The sequence below is a fragment of the Lathyrus oleraceus genome, chromosome 7 (assembly GCF_024323335.1).
Source record: "Lathyrus oleraceus cultivar Zhongwan6 chromosome 7, CAAS_Psat_ZW6_1.0, whole genome shotgun sequence".
Taxonomy (NCBI): Eukaryota; Viridiplantae; Streptophyta; class Magnoliopsida; order Fabales; family Fabaceae; genus Lathyrus; species Lathyrus oleraceus.
Genome location: NC_066585.1, coordinates 440,513,348 through 440,535,103, shown reverse-complemented (window position 1 = coordinate 440,535,103; position 21,756 = coordinate 440,513,348).

The following is a 21,756-nucleotide window of genomic DNA, read 5'->3' as shown; positions in this document are numbered from 1 at the left end:
TTGAAGGAAGGTCAATGATTGGAGATCCTTTTAGAACCCGGTTACTATTCTAGGACAGGTTGAACCAACCAAACTTCAGTAGGGAGGGTACTTACCTATGGAACTCATGCAAGCCTTAAAACTTAGGAGTGATTGTTGTGTGATTTGCCTGTGTTTGTTTACATAACATCATAACATAATAACATCATAACATCATAATATCATGACATTATAACCATTTCAAGGACTTAGGGATTTAACTTTGCTCTGTTTTGTAAAGCTATGGCTCCCAGAAGACCATCCGGATTAATCTTGTAGCAATCTCTCCTCAACTCAAGAACTTAGTGTCAGAACTTTCCGATCATGCGCAGTTCATCAAGAGACATGGTTCTCTTCTCAATTTAGTTACCACTGGGTTCAAAGAAGATATGATGAGAGTTTTATTCCAGTTCTTCGACCCTAAACATCATTGCTTCACATTCCCAGATTATCAGTTGGTACCCACATTGGAAGAATTCTCCAGACTGCTTGGGATACCTATCCTTGAGCAACTACCGTTCAGTGGTTTAGAAAAGGTTCTGAAGTCTGAAGAAGTTGCCGCAGCTTTACACATGACGAAGCCCGACATTGAAGCTAATTGGGTAACAAGGAGTGGAGTTAAGGGTTTACTTGCCAAATTCCTGACAAATAAGGCCCAAGAATTCTTAAAAGTTATGAATGTCCGTGCTTTCGAAGACATCCTGGCATTGCTAATCTATGGCTTGGTGTTATTCCCTAATCCAGACCAATTCATAGACATGAATGCTATTAAGATATTTCTCACTCATAACCCTGTACCTACCTTGCGGGGAGACATTTTGCATTCCCTCCACACTCGTACCATGAAGAAGCAAGGGACTCTCATGTGCTGCATACCTTTGTTGTCTAGGTGGTTTATTTCGCACCTTCCTCAATCGGTCTTGAAGAACGAGCAGAATTTGAAATGGTCTCACAGGATAATGTCGCTCTCCCACCCAGACATCTGTTGGTGTCCTCAGTTCAAGGAAAATGTTACCATCATTGACCGTTGTGGCGAGTTCCCTAATGTACCACTCCTAGGAATAAGAGGAGGTATTACTTATAATCCTGCTTTAGCTCTGCGACAGTTTGGTTGTGCTCGAAGAGATGGTCCACATGAAATGATCATCGAAGGCATTGTGTTCGACTATGACAACGATTCCCAAGGCCTCCGTCAAAGATTTGTACGAGCTTGGTGTAGCACCTCAAATTTGCACCTATCATTGTACATACATTCTCATATTAGGTCATAGCATAACATGGTCCACTGCATAGCATTGCATTGTCCCATTTGCCTCAAGTGCAAGCCAATCAAGAAATTAGGTCAAACTGGTCAGGAGTTCAGTCAGTCAAGCAAGCAAGCACAATTTTCATTGAGCCAAGGCCCTAGGGTTGGTCCAACATGTTCACATGACTTGGGGATCCATTTGAAGTGTTTTGGTCAAGGATTGGATGTTCAGAAGTCATCAGTTCATACACAGTCAGGCAAAAAACCCTAGACAGTCAACAGTCAGTCAAAGCAGTGGATGGTGGCCATTCTTGTGGAATTGGGGCACCATGCTCATTAATCAAGAGTTCATATGTCTAGGGACATCATTTGAAGTCAAGTTCTCAAGGAATTAGGGTTTGGAATTCATCAGAAGAGGTTCAGTCATCCAAAACCCTAGAAAAGTCAACTGTTGGTCAACTGTCCATTTAATCAGTGATTTGTTGATGGAAAATGGTTTGAGAGATCTTATTCATGTCCAAATAGTCCTCATATATAATGTCAAACACCATCATGGAAGAATTTGAAGCCAAATCAGAAATTTCCCAAAATGGAAACTGGACCTGTAACTGAAACTTACCAAAAATGGAAAGTCTTGATCCTCAAAATTACATCATGATACAAGCTTCAAATGAACTTTTGCCCAACATGAAAGTTGAAGATCTTGTTCTCCCATTTCCAAAAAGCCCAAGAACTCTCAATTCCCATGTGTGGTTGGCAAGTTATGATCGAATCGATTTCAGAAAATCTTGAACTTCAAAAGGCCATATCTCTCAAACCATTTGGCCAATTTTGGTGGGGTTTTTTCCTACAAGTCACATTTGATCCCCTCTTTCCAAAAATATAAATTTCATGAGCCAAAACATTGCCAATCAAAATGGCATTTTTGAACCTAACATATGTGAAATTCAAGTTTGACCAAGAGTTGACTTTTTGATATAATCATTTTTTTACCATTTGGCCATTGGAATATGTTCAGAAATGTCATTTAAGGTATGTTTGCAAGCTCATTTCATGCAGTACACATGGCCATGCTTGACTTGCTTGGAATTTGGCCAAAGGTACATTTTCACCCATGCTACTCCATGCTTCCATAAGCCATGCCTTGTACTATGAAAAACAGAAAATTAGAAGGTCATTCTCTGTCATTGTGAACACAAGTTGCAGCCTAAAACCAACAGAAAAAGGCCATGTCCTAGTTGCTTGAAAGTGGGCAAAAGTACACTTTCATCCATACTTCCATGGACCTTGCTTTGTACCAAAACCGAGCAGACCTTATGCATGATTTTTCTGTCATTTTTGAACACAAAATTGCAGCCACAAGCCATCACATTGCAGACAGAAATCACTCATCCTAAAAACTTCATTCACCTTGCTTTTGCAAAAGGCTGTCCAAAACTCCAAAGTTACAAGGCTTTGCCTTACCACAAAAGCAAGATCCAACAGAAAATCATAATCTCATTTTCTGCCATGGAAAACAGCTACAGCCAACATAACACAGCAAGAAAACCTTGGTTCATCTCATTCTAAAAAAACTTTCATTTGGCATCTTTTCCAAAACCCTGTCCAAACTTCAAAAGGGACCAAGCCTTGCCTTGCCCTAAACACTATCCAAGCAACATTTTGAACCAGTAGCAGTCACCATTTCCCAGCAAAAGAGCCTTTAATCTCATTTTCACATTTCATTCAAAAAAGCCACAAAATAGCCAAAACATGACAGCTCTTGTTCTAAGCATTTGTTGATCAAAAGAGCATTGCAAACACATCTCAAATATCACATAGCAAATGTCCAAAGCCTCAAAACCTGCAGAAAACATCAAGAACTCAAAATCACTTTTCAACTTGTCACATTGTGTCAAATTTGCATTTTCAAAGCTACTTTCACTCTCAGGTCATTCCAAGCTTAGCAAATTAGTTCGTCATGGTCCATAGGGTATATTGAAGCTGTCTCAAACCTCCATTGCTCACTGTTTGAAAATCAAAAACATCACCATTCTCAAAAACCAAGCAAAACCAGTTCAGTGGCCATCTTCATTACCAGCTTGATTCAAGTTCAAGTAAGGTGTCAAACAGCTTGCCTTGGACCCTTGGAAGCTATTTGGATACCTGTCAAGCATTGAAAGCATCTCCAGCATCACATTCAACATTGCCCTGTTCAGTTGGGATTTTGAGAAGAACCAAGCATCATTGAACTCCATTCCAAGCATCCACAAGCCAGAGGACCTTGGGACCTTAAGGCTCACCTGTTTCACTCCAAAAGCGCCAAACAACAACTGAATCTCTACTGTTCTTCCAAATTGGTGCTTTTAGTTGCTCAGTTCCTTGTGAACTTGGCTTTGCTTTGCTTGATAAGCAATTTGCATTGAGGTATACCTTTCTATCTTCATGTAGTCTGGAAGACCTGGCCTGTTACCTGGCCAGGCAACTGTCTGAAGTCCTCCTTAAGAGGCAATGTTTGTGGATGTTTAATCTTGTCCTTGCATAGAGTCAAAGACCTCCTAAGTGAAGAGGCAATTGGCAGAACCCAAGGGATATGCAACCTATCCCCTGCTATTCAGTGTGTCATCTGTTTTGCTCACACCACTGTGTTGATGCATTACAGATAAAAACCCAAGATCTTGTGCAATTGCACAGTTGAGTCAGTTTTAAATGTGTAGAAGGGTTCCCACTTTCTGAACCCACACATTCTAGTCTTAAGCTCCCCCAGGCCAGGGATAAGAGCTGTGAAGTCTTATCTTCACTCACCTTTCATCTGCTTCACCTTAGCCCCTCAATGGCAAGGTTAAGAGCAACATTCACCCAGTTCCAGAGGTTTGTTTGTTGAGGTTGATATGACCCCTCGACTAAAACCTAACCCTTGTTTGAGCCACTTGTGTGCATATAGTGTGTGCTACCTGTGCTATCTGTGCTTGTAGGATTGTTTGACTTGCTTCCTGTGCAAGTTAGGATTGTTTGACTTGCTTCCTGTGCAAGTTAGGGTTAGTTTAGACTTGCTTCCTGTGCAAGTTAGGTTTTGCTTGGCTTGCTTCCTGTGCAAGTTAGGTGTGCGTGTGGCTTGCTTCCTGTGCAAGTCATGACTAGGATAGGCTGGCTCCCTGTGCCAGTTAGCTAGAAACCTTAACTTAGGGATGATTTTGCATGATAACATCTAGGCTCGAGTCGTAGTCTCCCTAGTTGTGTCTCCCTCTGTTATCTGGTTAGGCTAGATCCTTGTCCCTGCGTAGGGGAACTACATCGCCCTGATCTTCATACCAGATGAAGTATGTAGGCAGGAGGTTGAGCTGATCTCTCCGGGCGCTCTTTTTCTTTTTTGTGTGTGTTGTTTGACAGTTGCTAGGCTCGAGTGCCTGACTCCTTAGCAATCTGTTGTCTGTTTGTTTGTGTGTGTGCTTGACAGTTATAGGCTCGAGTCCCCGACTCCCTATTAACTTGTTGTGTTGTTGTGTGCTTGGAAGCTGATGTAAGTTCATCGAGTGGCAGTTAGGTTCCAGTGTGCGTGTGTTTGGTTCGGATGCTGACATAAGTCCAGTGATTGGCATTCAGGCTCCACGTTTGCCTTTGCCTGTGTTTTGTTTGTGTGCGTGTTAGCCGAGCTACGAATGCTCTGATTCTTCTCTCGTCCGAGAAGATACGTATGCATAGGATGCGATGTCCTAGCGAGCATGTGTCGTTTCCCCAGTCCGAACTACTTCGACTCTGATGTCTATGCCTGATAGACTAAGTAGGCCCAGGATGCGACATCCTGCCGAGTCAGTTTCAGTCTGTTTTCTTGTGTCTCTTTCAGCCAGTGTGTGTGAGTTTGAGCAGTGCTTTAGCAACCATTTTCCTTCCTATTGTGCGTGGATCCCGTAGAGTACTACGGATGCGTAGGGGTGCTAATACCTTCCCTTCGCATAACCGACTCCCGAACCCATTCTCTTTGGTCGCGAGACCATGTCTTTTCCTAGGTTTACTCTGAGCGTTTCCTTTCCCTCTTTTGGGATAAATAACGCACGGTGGCGGCTCTGTTGTTCTTCTTTTCCCGCCGGTTTTTCGCGAGATGCGACAGCTGGCGACTCTGCTGGGGAATATAGAGAAGTTGACCTATGCTGGTCCATCTTCCCTGAGCGAGTCTCTCCTAGCGCTCTCTAGGTTAGGGTTTGGGTTGCTTTGTGCTGTGTTTATTTATTGCATTCATTATTTACTGTTTGCATTCATTGTCTGTTGTTTGCATTTATGTTTGTAATTATGTTTGCATTCATATTCATCTGTTCACCTGGCTGGTTGTCTGTTTCTCTCTGTTGGGGTGGGAGTTACATGAGGTAAAAGGCCCAATACCCAGGCCATGAGTGAAATCTAGGATACTTAGGAATAGAGTGATTCATGGGAAGCGGGTGGTATTGCGCCACTTAGCGGAACATTGATATCACGAGCAGTTCAGACCCTGGTGGGATATTGTCGTTACATACTTCAGGTGTGTATATGATGGTATTCTGCGAAAGGTTATTTATGCTGTGTTTCTCTTTGACTTTACCCTGGCCTAGATAACACCCGTGAGTGGGGAGGGTTTGATCATTACAGGTACAGTTGCTGATTGGTTGGTGATTTGTTGGTGAATCTTGGTACTGATGGTGACTATGAATTATGGGGCATTTATTTCTGGGACGCCAGAGTTCTGTCCGTGGTTTATCAGCGGGTTCCGTTTATTTCGGATCCCCGGGCTGAGGTGAGAGTACTTGTTCAGAGGATCCGTTTGTCACCCGTTCAGTGGTTGTTCCTGTGAAGATAGTGATATAATCTCCGGTTCCGTTTATTTCGGAACCCCCCAAGTTGGATTTATGGTGACTTGATCCCACAGAAATGACTGGTTCAGAGCAGTATTGGGCTTTCGGATGACTTGGTGGCACAAGGGCCTGCATTCATGCATTTGCATCATATCATCTCGCATTCATCTGCATTCAACTCATGTCTGTCCGTGTTCAGGGTCCGTTATTTTTAAATTAAGACTCAGGTTGAGAGACATCCAGATGTCAAAATGTTGTTGATAAAATTTTATCTGTCTCAATGAAACCGAAAAAGAAACAGGACTGAATATTCTCAGTACGGACAGACATTGCATGTGTGAGTCATACTAACCCGTTTGCTGTTTTGTAGGTTTCAGTATTCAACCGGTGCGCACAGCTTGTCTGTTCAGATAACCTGCTGGGGGTCAACAAATTCAAGCTGATGGATCTTCCCAACGCCGATATCCTTGAACTGAAAGAGATGATGAGGGAGTTGTTTAGTGTTGTGCAAGGACTTGCCTTGGGACAGAAGGCCATGTCTGAGAGATTGGAAAAGATTGAGAAATGGCTGATAGTAGAGAAGGTTCAGGGGAAGGCTCCGTCCTCCGAAGTGAACAAACCTTCTGGTACTGTAGCAAGGAAATCCTCCGACAGTGGTCCAATTCAAGAGGGAAGTTGAGCCAGTTGGTGTGCCTGCAAAGAAAGAACGTAGTAAAGATCGTTATCATCCTTATGCTGCCACTGTAACCACTCCTGCCAACAATCCGCCTGCTCAACAGCAACAACTGCCACTTCAACAGAAGACACCGGGAGCTAAGAGCCAGGTGAAGAAGAAGAAAGAGGATCGTCAGTTTGAGGAACCACCCGTGACTTACGCCCATCTGTTCCAAAGGTTGATGGATCTTGCTTTAGTACAACCAAGGATATTGATTCCCGTAGAACGGCAGAAGAGGCCACCAAACTATGATGAGAATGCCAAGTGCGAGTTTCACTCTGGGGCACCCGGACACAACATTGAGGGCTGTAGAGCTTTTAAGCATGTCGTCCAGGACATGGTGGACTCCGAGACCATTAACTTGGCCCAGATTATGAAGGGGGATGTCAACCCTGCGCCCAGAAGGGGTCCTGTAAAAGTTAAGATGGTGAAGAAGGCCAAGAAAGGATTGGAGATGACTGAGGAGGATCAGCTAAAGGTTCCAATGGCCGTGGTCCCAAAACCTCTGGAGCAGGATGGAGTTTTCCCTGTTAGTGATAATGCTTGTGCGACTGTCACTACAGAAGGGTGTGTATTGATGAAGGACCCGACCCAGAAGATGAAGAAAGTAGAAATGGACAATGAAAGATGTAAAGCACCCAGTCTGGCAGTTGAAACCGTCCAGGTGGAGAATGCCTTTGTCGCTGAGAAAAAGAAGAAGCTGTCCATTTCTTCTTATAAACAAGCTCTGGAAGTGGTGAAGAACAAAGAGGCCCAAGGCTGGGGGAGGATCATTGACATCGTGGTAAAAGCAGACATGTTTGGAGTCGGTTATCAGCCGGATTTGGAGTCATCTAGACCAGACAGAGGATGTCGTCCACTGTACGCCTTCGTCAGTGCAGGAATGTTGGATCCTGGTCATGCCCGTTCAGTGGGTGAAGATGTTGACAGCGACCGCGAACTCGAGTTGTGGATAAAGTCGTGCGTACCAGGAAACTGGAAGGCCTCCAAAAGCATCACTGTCACTCATTCTGAAGAGTAGTATTTCTGTTTTTCAATTTTTGTTTGCATGAAAGCCATACGTTTTGCCCGAAACGTAATGGTCCATTGTAAGGGTCATCTTGTGTGTTTCATTATGCAACATTTTGCATCAGTAATGAATGGATGTTTTTGTAGTTAAAAGCGGTGTTCCCTGCTCTTCATTTAATTTTGCAATTTTAAAAAGAGAAAAAAAACAAATAAAAATGGCAACGTTTTTTCATTCTCTTTCCTTTTGATTTTGTCTCGTTCCAAAGTGATTACCCTCCTGATCTCACCGATAACGATTTGGTTACACCTCTGTATGACTTCGACAATTCGATCTATCATGCCAGAGAAGAAGGCGCGGAAGATTGTGATCAGCTGGAATTAGCCAGATTGTTGAAACAAGAGGAGAAGGTGATTCAACCGCACGAGAAGCGAGTCAAGTTTGTCATCTCAGGTACCGCCGAGGTCAGAAGGGAAAGTGAAAGTTGAGGCCGCTTCAGAGGCAAGTTGAGAACAGAATGGTAGCCCTGTTAGAAGAGTAGGTTGATACGTATGCCTGATTGTATTTAGATACACCAGGGCGGAACACCAATGTCCTGGGGCACGAGCTACCCTTAAGAAAAGACTGTCCTCCAGTAAAGCGGAAACTAGTGCTGAAAGATGAGAAGGTGTATGGACCACCAAGATGTGAACAGAGCTAATCTGAAGGATGAATTCCCGGTACTTCACAACGAGGTACTGGTTGATTATATGGCTCAGGTCTCAGTGTTTATCTTCATGGATGGCTTCTTGGCCAAGACCAGATTGAATTGTTGCCAGAAGATATGAAGTAAACCAGGTCCATCACACAAGGGGCACCTTCTTGTTCTAAGTTAATGTCGTTCCGTCACATGAGGCCGGTGCCACGTATCAAAGATCTACGGTGACTTTGTTTCATGAGATGATTCATCGTGAAAGCAAAAGCCATGTTGATGACATGATGGCAAAGTCCCAAGCAGAACAGGGGCATCCGGTAGACTTGGGGCAAGTTGTTTGACCGGTTTGAGATAACTCATACTTTTGAGTCTGAATCAGTGCACTTATGGAGTGTTGTCCATCAAGCTACCGAGGCTTGTTGTGAGCGAATCAGAGGAATCGAGGTCGATCCTGCTAAAAAAAAAATAAAAAATAAAAAATAAAAAAAAAATAAAAAAAAGGGGGGTAAGTTGTAGGTACCTCTGATTCCGATACCTCAGTGAAAGTAATAACTGTTAATCCGGTACTTGATAACCCTCGAGGGGTCTACGAGGTGCGTATTGAGTCAGCATGACTAGTCTTGTCGAAAAGAGTATGCAATTTACCTAAGCAAAAAGTTTATCGACTGTGAAACAATACACTCACTGTTCGGAAAAACTTGATGTACTTTGGCATAGGCTGCTCGCCGACTGAGACAATATATGCTGATTCATACCACTTTGTGGATGTCCATAATGGATCTGATCAAATATGTGTTTGAGAAGCTAGTAGCAACCCATGGAAAGGTTATCAACCAAGGAAGTTTGAGGTCCCTGATGAGGACATCTCGAGGTACTCAAATCGAAAGATTGAGAGTGACTGATCCCGGAGGAGGGGTCTGACCCCGAATCCGAACGGATTCCGATGTCTGAGGGGGAAAGAGATGAGGTGAATAAGGTAGTGCTTCCCGGATCACAGTTGGTTGCACCAACAATGGTATCTGAACATAAAGTCTGTATCCTGGATATTGAACCTAGGGATGTGTATCTACTTGGGGCGGTGTCTTCCTCACAGAAATATGAGAAATCAGAGAAGACTGAATGGATAAAGACTCGGAATGACACGTTGAGCCCAGCTGAAGGAAAGGGCTGACAGTTACCTGGCATGGGGCAGTTGTACCCAGTGAACGAAGCATGTTGTTAACCAAGAAGTGTGACCTCGCGCGTACCGCGTGGAAGAATTGGTTGAAAAGGATCCTTCCTCCTCAAGACGATTGTGGGGCAAAGGGACAAACAGTTATGAATGTCCATTCGTGGTCAAGAGGGTCCCATCTGACAGAACCTTGTTGTTTACAACCACGGATGACGACGATTTTCCATCCACTGTGAGGGCGGACGCAGTTAGAAAATACTTCGTGAAAGAAACCCGCTGGACAAAAAAAAAAAGAATAAAGAGTCCAGGCAAAAAATGGGCATCCCGGCGAACCAAGAAAAAGAGAAAGGTTCGGGCAAAAGTTAGGGATAAAGATAAAAGAAAAGAACTGTACACCCGGCAAGTTGAAAACCCGCAAGGGCGACTTGGGCAAAAAAGGGTATCCCGGTGGACTGAAACCCGAAAGGGCGGTCCAGGAAAAAGAGGGAATGAAACGAACAACTGCGTCTAGCATGATCATTTGTGCTCATGATGACTTGGATAATCTCCGACAGAGACCGATCGGAAGCGTCTTGTTCAGAAGACAGAAGGTGCGGAAAGTCCTGAAGACATATGAGGTGTAACTGAGTGGGAACCCGATGAGATCACAGTCTCACGTTGCCATTAGGATTGATTTTTTTTTCTTTTATGTGCAATCACCTCTTTCCAGGGTTTGCTTCCTGTATGTTGCTCAATTGTGAGCCATCTTTTATTCCAGTAAAATAAAGCTTGTGTTCGGTCAAATAATTTTGTTTTGTTGTCATTACCGTTTTGATTACAAAAACATCCGTTTATTCTGATAAGAATATTTGCATTTTGAAACATAAAGGTCTCTTCCAATGCATGCTTGTGTGATTGAAATCAGGAAATCTTACTTGGAAGTCTGAGTGACCTATGTGTTGAAACATCAGAACACCTGAGGCATACCTGGGGCACGTTTTTATCTAACGACCTCTTGTGCAAGTACTGTTGGATATTCATTCACTTGTCGGTGGTGATGTGAAGCCTTTATGACAAGAGATCCCTGCAGAGCCAAATCAGGGGCAAGGGATAGTTGAACGGTGAAAAGACAGTGAAGGATTACGACGACGGTCCTGGAAAGTTAATCAAGAAGACTCTTCAAAGTCTGATGATTGGAAAGTTTGTCTGAATACCAGGAGTTCGATCCCCGTGGAGTACGGACGAGATTGGGAATACAAGATGATGGAGCAGAAAAGTCCAGAAGCATCTGGGAGTTCATAAAAGAGGAAAGCCGACACTATGGGTGGACGATGGATGCCGCTGTTCGGCGACTCGACAGGTGTTCCGTGTCTAATAAGCTGTATTTCCCCAGTAGGTGTGAGAGCGTTACCTCCATAACAGATTCGAGATCAGTGTCTCCTCAGCAAACCTAAAGGTGGCCGTATCCCCAGCGGAGTTGTGACTGTTTTCCAAGTCTGAAGCTGTCTTCCCAGCAGAGGCGGTGTTGATGGTTTTTTTCCCAACAAGGTTTGTCTTTCCCCAGCAGAATGGAAGTTGACCTGGTTATAGGATCCCCAGCACAGTTCCTGGAGTTCCCCGGTGTTGTCTCTGAAGGAGACGTGTGTTTATGCATTCATCATTTAGATAAGCATAGCATATTGCATCATTAGTGCATAGCATTTCCATGATCATGGGGCATTGTGTAAAACAAGAAAAAACTCATGCATCAACATAGCAAGCATATCCATTAGCCCTAGGCCGTGGTGACCAGCCGAGATTGGGTTGTTGGAAAGAGCTTAGCATCGCGCCATGGGATCGGCTTCAGAATTGAGTTCATCAGCATGGTTGAGAGGTTGGTGTTTTCCCAACAAGTGATTCCTCAGTCGAGTGGGTATCCCCAGCAGTGTTACTCCCCAATTGTTAGCGTCTTGCCAGCTTGGGTCTTTTTCCTTAAGCAGATATGGGTGTGTCTGATCTCTCCATGTAGAGTCTACCCCTTAAGCAGAAAGTGTCAATCTTTTCCTGCCATTTCCCCACTGAGATACATCCTCGTGGATGACGGTTGCTTCCGTTCCCTCCCTAATGGGATGGGTTTTCCCTATTGAGTTCTTTCCTCATTAGGATGAGTCTTGATTCAGTCTGCCTTTTTGGATCGATCCTAAATTGGCTTCTTGTTGACTATCTCTTGTGCTGCCCTGGGGCATGAATGAATAGTGGCTCACTAACCGGCACTCATTCATTTCATCCTCAGCGGAATTTGTGGCCTCTACCTACAAACCGGTAGTTGTAAGTCCTATCCTTGTGGTTTTCTACCTACAAGCTGGTAGTTGTAAAATCCCACTTTCACCCCCTTGATTGAAGTTAACCGTTTGTGCTCATCCCGATGATGACTGGTCACTTTTCCGTGGTTTTCTGCCTACAAACCGGTAGATGTAATCCCCTCCTTGCAGTTATCAGTATCCGGTTTGCGGTGTTGATATTCTTTCCCCTCTGGATACTTGCCTTGATCAAGCAGTATTGTCCTCATTGGGTCTCCCCCTTCTTTTTGGATACTTGCTCCGAGTAAGCAGCTTTATCCTCTTTTGATCGGTCATCTTTTGCATACCTAGTCTGGTACCCAGATGCCTTTCTTTTCGGTCGATTATTCATTTAACAACCTACAACCCGGTTATGGATAATCTTCCATGTGCGTGTATTATCTACGTTTTGGCGGCTATAGATAATATGTCTTATATTTTCCCGGTATTCAGACCGAAGGAGTTTCCGACGATCAGGTCGATGTACTCATGGCACTCAGGCCAATTTCCCGGTATTCAGACCGAAGAAGTTTCCGACGATCAGGTCGATGTACTTATGATTTCCCGGTATTCAGACCGAAGAAGTTTCCGACGATCAGGTCGATGTACTTATGTTTTTCCGGTATTCAGACCGAAGGAGTTTCCGACGATCAGGTCGATGTACTCATGGCACTCAGGCCAATTTCCCGGTATTCAGACCGAAGGATTTTCCGACGATCAGGTCGATGTACTCATGGCACTCAGGCCAATTTCCCGGTATTCAGACCGAAGAAGTTTCCGACGATCAGGTCGATGTACTTATGATTTCCCGGTATTCAGACCGAAGAAGTTTCCGACGATCAGGTCGATGTACTTATGTTTTTCCGGTATTCAGACCGAAGGAGTTTCCGACGATCAGGTCGATGTACTCATGGCACTCAGGCCAATTTCCCGGTATTCAGACCGAAGGAGTTTCCGACGATCAGGTCGATGTACTCATGGCACTCAGGCCAATTTTCCGGTATTCAGACCGAGGTGGCGTTCAGGCCAATTTCCGATTTTTTCGAATCGAAGAAGTATTCCTCCTCCCCGTTGGTGTCGATAAACGTCGAGTTTTTCCCGATCATCCATTGATGATTTGGTTGTGTTCACTCTCCCCAGTAGAGTTTGCTCCTCTCCGTTGGTATCGATAAACGTCGAGTTTTTCCTATTCGTCCTATGACGTCTAGTTGTACCTGTCCCCATGTGGATTTACCTCTCCGTTGGTCTTGGTAAACGTTGAGTTTTTCCCATTTCGTCCGTTGACGTATGGTTGTATCCCTTCCAGTCATTCATTAATGTCTGGTTACCTCTCCGTTGGTCTTGGTAAACGTTGAGTTTTTCCCATTTCGTCCGTTGACGTATGGTTGTATCCCTTCCAGTCATTCATTAATGTCTGGTTACCTCTCCGTTGGTCTTGGTAAACGTTGAGTTTTTCCCATTTCGTCCGTTGACGTATGGTTGTATCCCTTCTAGTCATTCAATAACGTCTGGTTACCTCTCCGTTGGTCCCGATAAACGTCGAGTTTTTCCTAGTTGCCCGTTGGCATCTAGTTGTGATTTCTTTTTCCATTCATCGTCGTTGTGATGTCTGGATGTGGCCGTACCCTTTGAAAAAAATACCCAGTAATAAGTATAAGTCCCAGTGGACGTTTCCATTGGTGGATTCCTGTATTGTGCAAATTCTACGGTTCTTTGGTATTCAATCCCTGTTTACCCTGAAAGTCTGACAGCCGCTGCTATCATCCGTTCGGGTTCCCAGCTGATTGAATAGGGGCAGCTGTAGCACCCCAAATTTGCACCTATCATTGTACATACATTCTCATATTAGGTCATAGCATAACATGGTCCACTGCATAGCATTGCATTGTCCCATTTGCCTCAAGTGCAAGCCAATCAAGAAATTAGGTCAAACTGGTCAGGAGTTCAGTCAGTCAAGCAAGCAAGCACAATTTTCATTGAGCCAAGGCCCTAGGGTTGGTCCAACATGTTCACATGACTTGGGGATCCATTTGAAGTGTTTTGGTCAAGGATTGGATGTTCAGAAGTCATCAGTTCATACACAGTCAGGCAAAAAACCCTAGACAGTCAACAGTCAGTCAAAGTAGTGGATGGTGGCCATTCTTGTGGAATTGGGGCACCATGCTCATTAATCAAGAGTTCATATGTCTAGGGACATCATTTGAAGTCAAGTTCTCAAGGAATTAGGGTTTGGAATTCATCAGAAGAGGTTCAGTCATCCAAAACCCTAGAAAAGTCAACTGTTGGTCAACTGTCCATTTAATCAGTTATTTGTTGATGGAAAATGGTTTGAGAGATCTTATTCATGTCCAAATAGTCCTCATATATCATGTCAAACACCATCATGGAAGAATTTGAAGCCAAATCAGAAATTTCCCAAAATGGAAACTGGACCTGTAACTGAAACTTACCAAAAATGGAAAGTCTTGATCCTCAAAATTACATCATGATACAAGCTTCAAATGAATTTTTTCCCAACATGAAAGTTGAAGATCTTGTTCTCCCATTTCCAAAAAGCCCAAGAACTCTTAATTCCCATGTGTGGTTGGCAAGTTATGATCGAATCGATTTCAGAAAATCTTGAACTTCAAAAGGCCATATCTCTCAAACCATTTGGCCAATTTTGGTGGGGTTTTTTCCTACAAGTCACATTTGATCCCCTCTTTCCAAAAATATAAATTTCATGAGCCAAAACATTGCCAATCAAAATGGCATTTTTGAACCTAGCATATGTGAAATTCAAGTTTGACCAAGAGTTGACTTTTTGATATAATCATTTTTTTACCATTTGGCCATTGGAATATGTTCAGAAATGTCATTTAAGGTATGTTTGCAAGCTCATTTCATGCAGTACACATGGCCATGCTTGACTTGCTTGGAATTTGGCCAAAGGTACATTTTCACCCATGCTACTCCATGCTTCCATAAGCCATGCCTTGTACTATGAAAAACAGAAAATTAGAAGGTCATTCTCTGTCATTGTGAACACAAGTTGCAGCCTAAAACCAACAGAAAAAGGCCATGTCCTAGTTGCTTGAAAGTGGGCAAAAGTACACTTTCATCCATACTTCCATGGACCTTGCTTTGTACCAAAACCGAGCAGACCTTATGCATGATTTTTCTGTCATTTTTGAACACAAAATTGCAGCCACAAGCCATCACATTGCAGACAGAAATCACTCATCCTAAAAACTTCATTCACCTTGCTTTTGCAAAAGGCTGTCCAAAACTCCAAAGTTACAAGGCTTTGCCTTACCACAAAAGCAAGATCCAACAGAAAATCTTAATCTCATTTTCTGCCATGGAAAACAGCTACAGCCAACATAACACAGCAAGAAAACCTTGGTTCATCTCATTCTAAAAAAACTTTCATTTGGCATCTTTTCCAAAACCCTGTCCAAACTTCAAAAGGGACCAAGCCTTGCCTTGCCCTAAACACTATCCAAGCAACATTTTGAACCAGTAGCAGTCACCATTTCCCAGCAAAAGAGCCTTTAATCTCATTTTCACATTTCATTCAAAAAAGCCACAAAATAGCCAAAACATGACAGCTCTTGTTCTAAGCATTTGTTGATCAAAAGAGCATTGCAAACACATCTCAAATATCACATAGCAAATGTCCAAAGCCTCAAAACCTGCAGAAAACATCAAGAACTCAAAATCACTTTTCAACTTGTCACATTGTGTCAAATTTGCATTTTCAAAGCTACTTTCACTCTCAGGTCATTCCAAGCTTAGCAAATTAGTTCGTCATGGTCCATAGGGTATATTGAAGCTGTCTCAAACCTCCATTGCTCACTGTTTGAAAATCAAAAACATCACCATTCTCAAAAACCAAGCAAAACCAGTTCAGTGGCCATCTTCATTACCAGCTTGATTCAAGTTCAAGTAAGGTGTCAAACAGCTTGCCTTGGACCCTTGGAAGCTATTTGGATACCTGTCAAGCATTGAAAGCATCTCCAGCATCACATTCAACATTGCCCTGTTCAGTTGGGATTTTGAGAAGAACCAAGCATCATTGAACTCCATTCCAAGCATCCACAAGCCAGAGGACCTTGGGACCTTAAGGCTCACCTGTTTCACTCCAAAAGCGCCAAACAAGAACTGAATCTCTACTGTTCTTCCAAATTGGTGCTTTTAGTTGCTCAGTTCCTTGTGAACTTGGCTTTGCTTTGCTTGATAAGCAATTTGCATTGAGGTATACCTTTCTATCTTCATGTAGTCTGGAAGACCTGGCCTGTTACCTGGCCAGGCAACTGTCTGAAGTCCTCCTTAAGAGGCAATGTTTGTGGATGTTTAATCTTGTCCTTGCATAGAGTCAAAGACCTCCTAAGTGAAGAGGCAATTGGCAGAACCCAAGGGATATGCAACCTATCCCCTGCTATTCAGTGTGTCATCTGTTTTGCTCACACCACTGTGTTGATGCATTACAGATAAAAACCCAAGATCTTGTGCAATTGCACAGTTGAGTCAGTTTTAAATGTGTAGAAGGGTTCCCACTTTCTGAACCCACACATTCTAGTCTTAAGCTCCCCCAGGCCAGGGATAAGAGCTGTGAAGTCTTATCTTCACTCACCTTTCATCTGCTTCACCTTAGCCCCTCAATGGCAAGGTTAAGAGCAACATTCACCCAGTTCCAGAGGTTTGTTTGTTGAGGTTGATATGACCCCTCGACTAAAACCTAACCCTTGTTTGAGCCACTTGTGTGCATATAGTGTGTGCTACCTGTGCTATCTGTGCTTGTAGGATTGTTTGACTTGCTTCCTGTGCAAGTTAGGATTGTTTGACTTGCTTCCTGTGCAAGTTAGGGTTAGTTTAGACTTGCTTCCTGTGCAAGTTAGGTTTTGCTTGGCTTGCTTCCTGTGCAAGTTAGGTGTGCGTGTGGCTTGCTTCCTGTGCAAGTCATGACTAGGATAGGCTGGCTCTCTGTGCCAGTTAGCTAGAAACCTTAACTTAGGGATGATTTTGCATGATAACATCTAGGCTCGAGTCGTAGTCTCCCTAGTTGTGTCTCCCTCTGTTATCTGGTTAGGCTAGATCCTTGTCCCTACGTAGGGGAACTACATCGCCCTGATCTTCATACCAGATGAAGTATGTAGGCAGGAGGTTGAGCTGATCTCTCCGGGCGCTCTTTTTCTTTTTTGTGTGTGTTGTTTGACAGTTGCTAGGCTCGAGTGCCTGACTCCTTAGCAATCTGTTGTCTGTTTGTTTGTGTGTGTGCTTGACAGTTATAGGCTCGAGTCCCCGACTCCCTATTAACTTGTTGTGTTGTTGTGTGCTTGGAAGCTGATGTAAGTTCATCGAGTGGCAGTTAGGTTCCAGTGTGCGTGTGTTTGGTTCGGATGCTGACATAAGTCCAGTGATTGGCATTCAGGCTCCACGTTTGCCTTTGCCTGTGTTTTGTTTGTGTGCGTGTTAGCCGAGCTACGAATGCTCTGATTCTTCTCTCGTCCGAGAAGATACGTATGCATAGGATGCGATATCCTAGCGAGCATGTGTCGTTTCCCCAGTCCGAACTACTTCGACTCTGATGTCTATGCCTGATAGACTAAGTAGGCCCAGGATGCGACATCCTGCCGAGTCAGTTTCAGTCTGTTTTCTTGTGTCTCTTTCAGCCAGTGTGTGTGAGTTTGAGCAGTGCTTTAGCAACCATTTTCCTTCCTATTGTGCGTGGATCCCGTAGAGTACTACGGATGCGTAGGGGTGCTAATACCTTCCCTTCGCATAACCGACTCCCGAACCCATTCTCTTTGGTCGCGAGACCATGTCTTTTCCTAGGTTTACTCTGAGCGTTTCCTTTCCCTCTTTTGGGATAAATAACGCACGGTGGCGGCTCTGTTGTTCTTCTTTTCCCGCCGGTTTTTCGCGAGATGCGACACTTGGGGCATGGTGAAGAGAGGTACGTTAGGACAGAAAAATTCTATTCCTATGGAACCTTATCTCAGATGGGTACGCGCCAGAGCTCGTGAACTTGTCATGCCATATCTTGCAATCGGACCTCAGATTGTCGAACCTGAAGCTGAAGGAGGTGCTCCTCAGATCATTCCTTATCCAGATATGCCTACCAATGTTGAGGAACTAAAGAGATCCTGGATCCAGTTGAGAGAAGAAAGGGATACTTTCGAGACTCAGTTCGTCGCAGAAAGGAAGAAAGTGTTAGAACTTACCAGTCAGCTTAATGAGGAACGAAGACTCAATGCGTATCTTCGCCCAAAAAGAAGCCGCCCCTGGGAGACTTGAGCTTTCATTGTATTTTTATTATTATTCCTTTTGTAATGAACATTGGTCAAAGAAATTAGCAGTAAACATTTCTCTCTTGTTGGTGATTTACACAAAGTTAAATTCCAAAAAGTCCTTGAAAACATTTCATACATTGCATAGCATAACATAACACTGCATAACAGGTATTCTACAAGTTCAATGTTCTCACGGTCTTCCTTCTAAACAGAAAAATGGATCTCGAACAAACTGTCAAAGATCTCCAGACTCAGAATGCTCAATTCAAGGAGATGATGCTAAGCTTATCCAAGAGGCAGGAGGAACTGAAGGCTCTTTTGCTCGAAAAGAAGAAAGACAAGAAAGCTGTGAGTTTCATTAACCCGGGAAGAAGGCGTAAAGGATAGGCCGCAGGAGTCAAGTTTGGGATCCCGAATGGTCCAGAAGAGGAGACAGAGAATGATTCAGAAGAGGAGAATGTCGATCTCTTCAACCCTGAGGACGACGATGAAGATTATGAAAATGAACAGTACTCTCCAAGAGATGATAAGTACAAGTTGCTGGAAGAACGTATGCTAGCTATGGAGGGTCAGAAGACGCCCGGTCTGGATTTCGAAAGTTTGGGTCTGGTCTCCGATGTGACCATTCCTCGCAAATTCAAAATCCCCACTTTCACTAAGTACGATGGTGCGTCCTGTCCTCAGATGCATCTGAGAGCTTATGTGAGAAAGATTCAGCCGCATACCACAGACAGGAAGCTATGGATCCATTTCTTCCAAGAGATCCTGTCTGGCACACAGTTGGAATGGTATTATCAGCTCGAGAGCTCTGACATCCACACCTGGACTGATTTAGCAACAACTTTCTATAAACAGTACCAGTATAACTCTGAACTAGCGCCTACCCGGCTACAGCTGCAGAATATGACTATGGGATCTAAAGAAAGCTTTAAAGAATATGCTCAAAAGTGGAGAGATTTGGCTGGCAGAGTCAAACCCCCTATGACTGACAGAGAATTGGTGGATATGTTCATGGGCACACTGACCGGCCCATTCTACAGCCATCTACTGGGAAGTTCTTCATCAGGTTTCACTGAACTTATATTGACAGGTGAACGTGTTGAAAGCGGCATCCGAAGTGGAAAGATACAGGCGGCTGCCTCTGCAAGCACCAAAAGGTCCTATCAGGGGAGGAATGAATCAAATGCTGTGTACGGTCAAAAGGGTCGTAACAAGAAAAACCGTGACCATGACATCGGAGCAGTTACGATTGCAGCACCACCATCTCAAAACTTCCAGCCCAAACAAGACAGGCCAAGAAGGCAGTTTACCAGGATCAATATGACCTTGGCACAGGCACTGCAGGGAATGCTAAAGGCAAATTTGATCACCCTCAGAGATCCCCCTACGAATCCCAACACTACTTCTTCTCGTTATAACCCTAATGCCAGGTGTGCATATCACTCCGATAGCCCCGGGCATGATACAAACGATTGCTGGTCATTGAAGAATAAGATTCAGGATATGATCGAAGCTGGAGAAATTGAGTTTGAGCCTCCGGAGACCCCTAATGTCATCACTGCTCCTATGCCTAACCATGACAAGACTGTTAATGCTATGTATGACGATTCTCACATTTCCAATGTGGCGGACTTAACATCTCCTCTCCCGATCATAAAGAGGAATTTATTGCAAGCTGGTTTATTTCCAGGTTGTGCTGAAGATTGCAATCTCTGCATACTCCGGCCCGAGGACTGTTTGAAATTGAAGAATGGTATTCAACGGCTGATGGACGATCGTACAGTTCTCTTCGAAAGGATTCCTAAGGCGGAAAACCCTATTGAAGAAATATCTGTGATTGCTAGGTCCAAAGTTCCAGTGAAGATTACCGCTACCAGGGTGCCTGTGAAGATTACTGCTAAGCCCAGGGTTGCTCCCCTAATCATCACTGCACCTGGCCCGATCCCGTATTCCTCAAGCAAAGCTATTCCGTGGAATTATGGCGGTGATGTTTACGTCTATGGCGTAAAGCAAATTGACAATTCTACTAATCCTAATGGCATCGTTGGGACTAGTAAAATTACTCGAATTGGAAGGATCTTCTCTCCAGAAATCTCACCTCCTGTCCTTGAAACTCGAGGAAAGGAACCAGTCAATCCTTCTCAGTCAGAGACACCGGTCGAAGTTACTCCCGAAGATGTTGCCAAACAGGAAATGGAAGAAGTGCTGAAAATCATCCGCAAGAGTGATTTCGATGTGGTAGAACAGTTGGGGCATACCCCGTCTAAGATCTCGATGTTATCCTTGCTGTTATCTTCTGAATCTCATGCCAATGCATTGATAAAATTCTTGAAGACTGCTCATGTGCCTCAGGAAACATCTGTCGATCAGTTCGAAAATTATGTTACTCACTTGGCTGTTGACAATGGCCTAGGCTTTTCCGATGCTGACCTGACACCAGCGGGAAAGAATCACAATAAAGCCCTGCATATCTCCATTGAGTGTAGGGGAATCACTTTGTCTCATGTGTTGATCGATAATGGCTCTTCCTTGAATGTGCTGCCAACAGCTGTGCTGGATAAGCTGGACTGTAAAAGCATCGAACTGAAACCTAGTGACATTGTGGTACGTGCTTACGATGGTGCGAAGAGTGTTGTCCATGGCGAAGTAGTCCTCCCTATCAAGATAGGACCTCAAGTCTTCAATACTACCTTCCATGTAATGAACATTCGTCCTGCCTATTCTTGCTTACTGGGACGCCCTTGGATTCATGGGTCAGGTGCTGTAGCTTCGTCTCTCCATCAAAAGCTGAGGTATCCCACAGAGGGCAAAATTGTCACCGTGTGTGGAGAAGAAGAGTACATTGTCAGTAGTGTGCATGCCTTCAGATACGTCGAGATGGATGGTGAATTCATTGAGACTCCTTGTCAGTCATTTGAAGTAGTTCCTCCGACCAATCATGTCCTTAAGCCAACTTCCGGTGTGCCCAAGGTTATTCGGACTCCTCCTGCTATGATTTCCCTGAAGGACGCTCAAGCTGTGGTTGAAGATGGTGGTTGTACTGGCTGGGGTCAACTGATCGACGTACCGTACAAGTCTGACAAATTTGGCCTGGGGTTTAGCTCTGAGAAGGTAGCCAAGAGTCAAATTAATGTTGTAGAAGACGCTGACAACGATTGCGACCTGGATAGCTGGATTTTCCCAACAATTGGCGACGGACTCAATAATTGGAAGGCTGAAGACACTATCCCGGTTTCCTTTAGTCAGGAGTAATTGTTATTGTCTATTTTGGTGTTGCAAATTTTTGTTTTTTTTACAATTGAACTTCTCCAAGCGTTGTGTCTATGCCCGGGGCACAATAGCTAATTTGTTAAGGGTTTTGTCATTTTCATAAGCATATTCATATTCAATAAATCAATGGACTTTTTGCATTCAAATATTGCGCTCTTTGTCTTTTCTGTCATCTTCCAAACAAGCTATGTTTTCTTACACACACTCACGTAACGAATTGCAGATCCATACCCACTCTGGATCCTGTTGATAATAGTTCTAC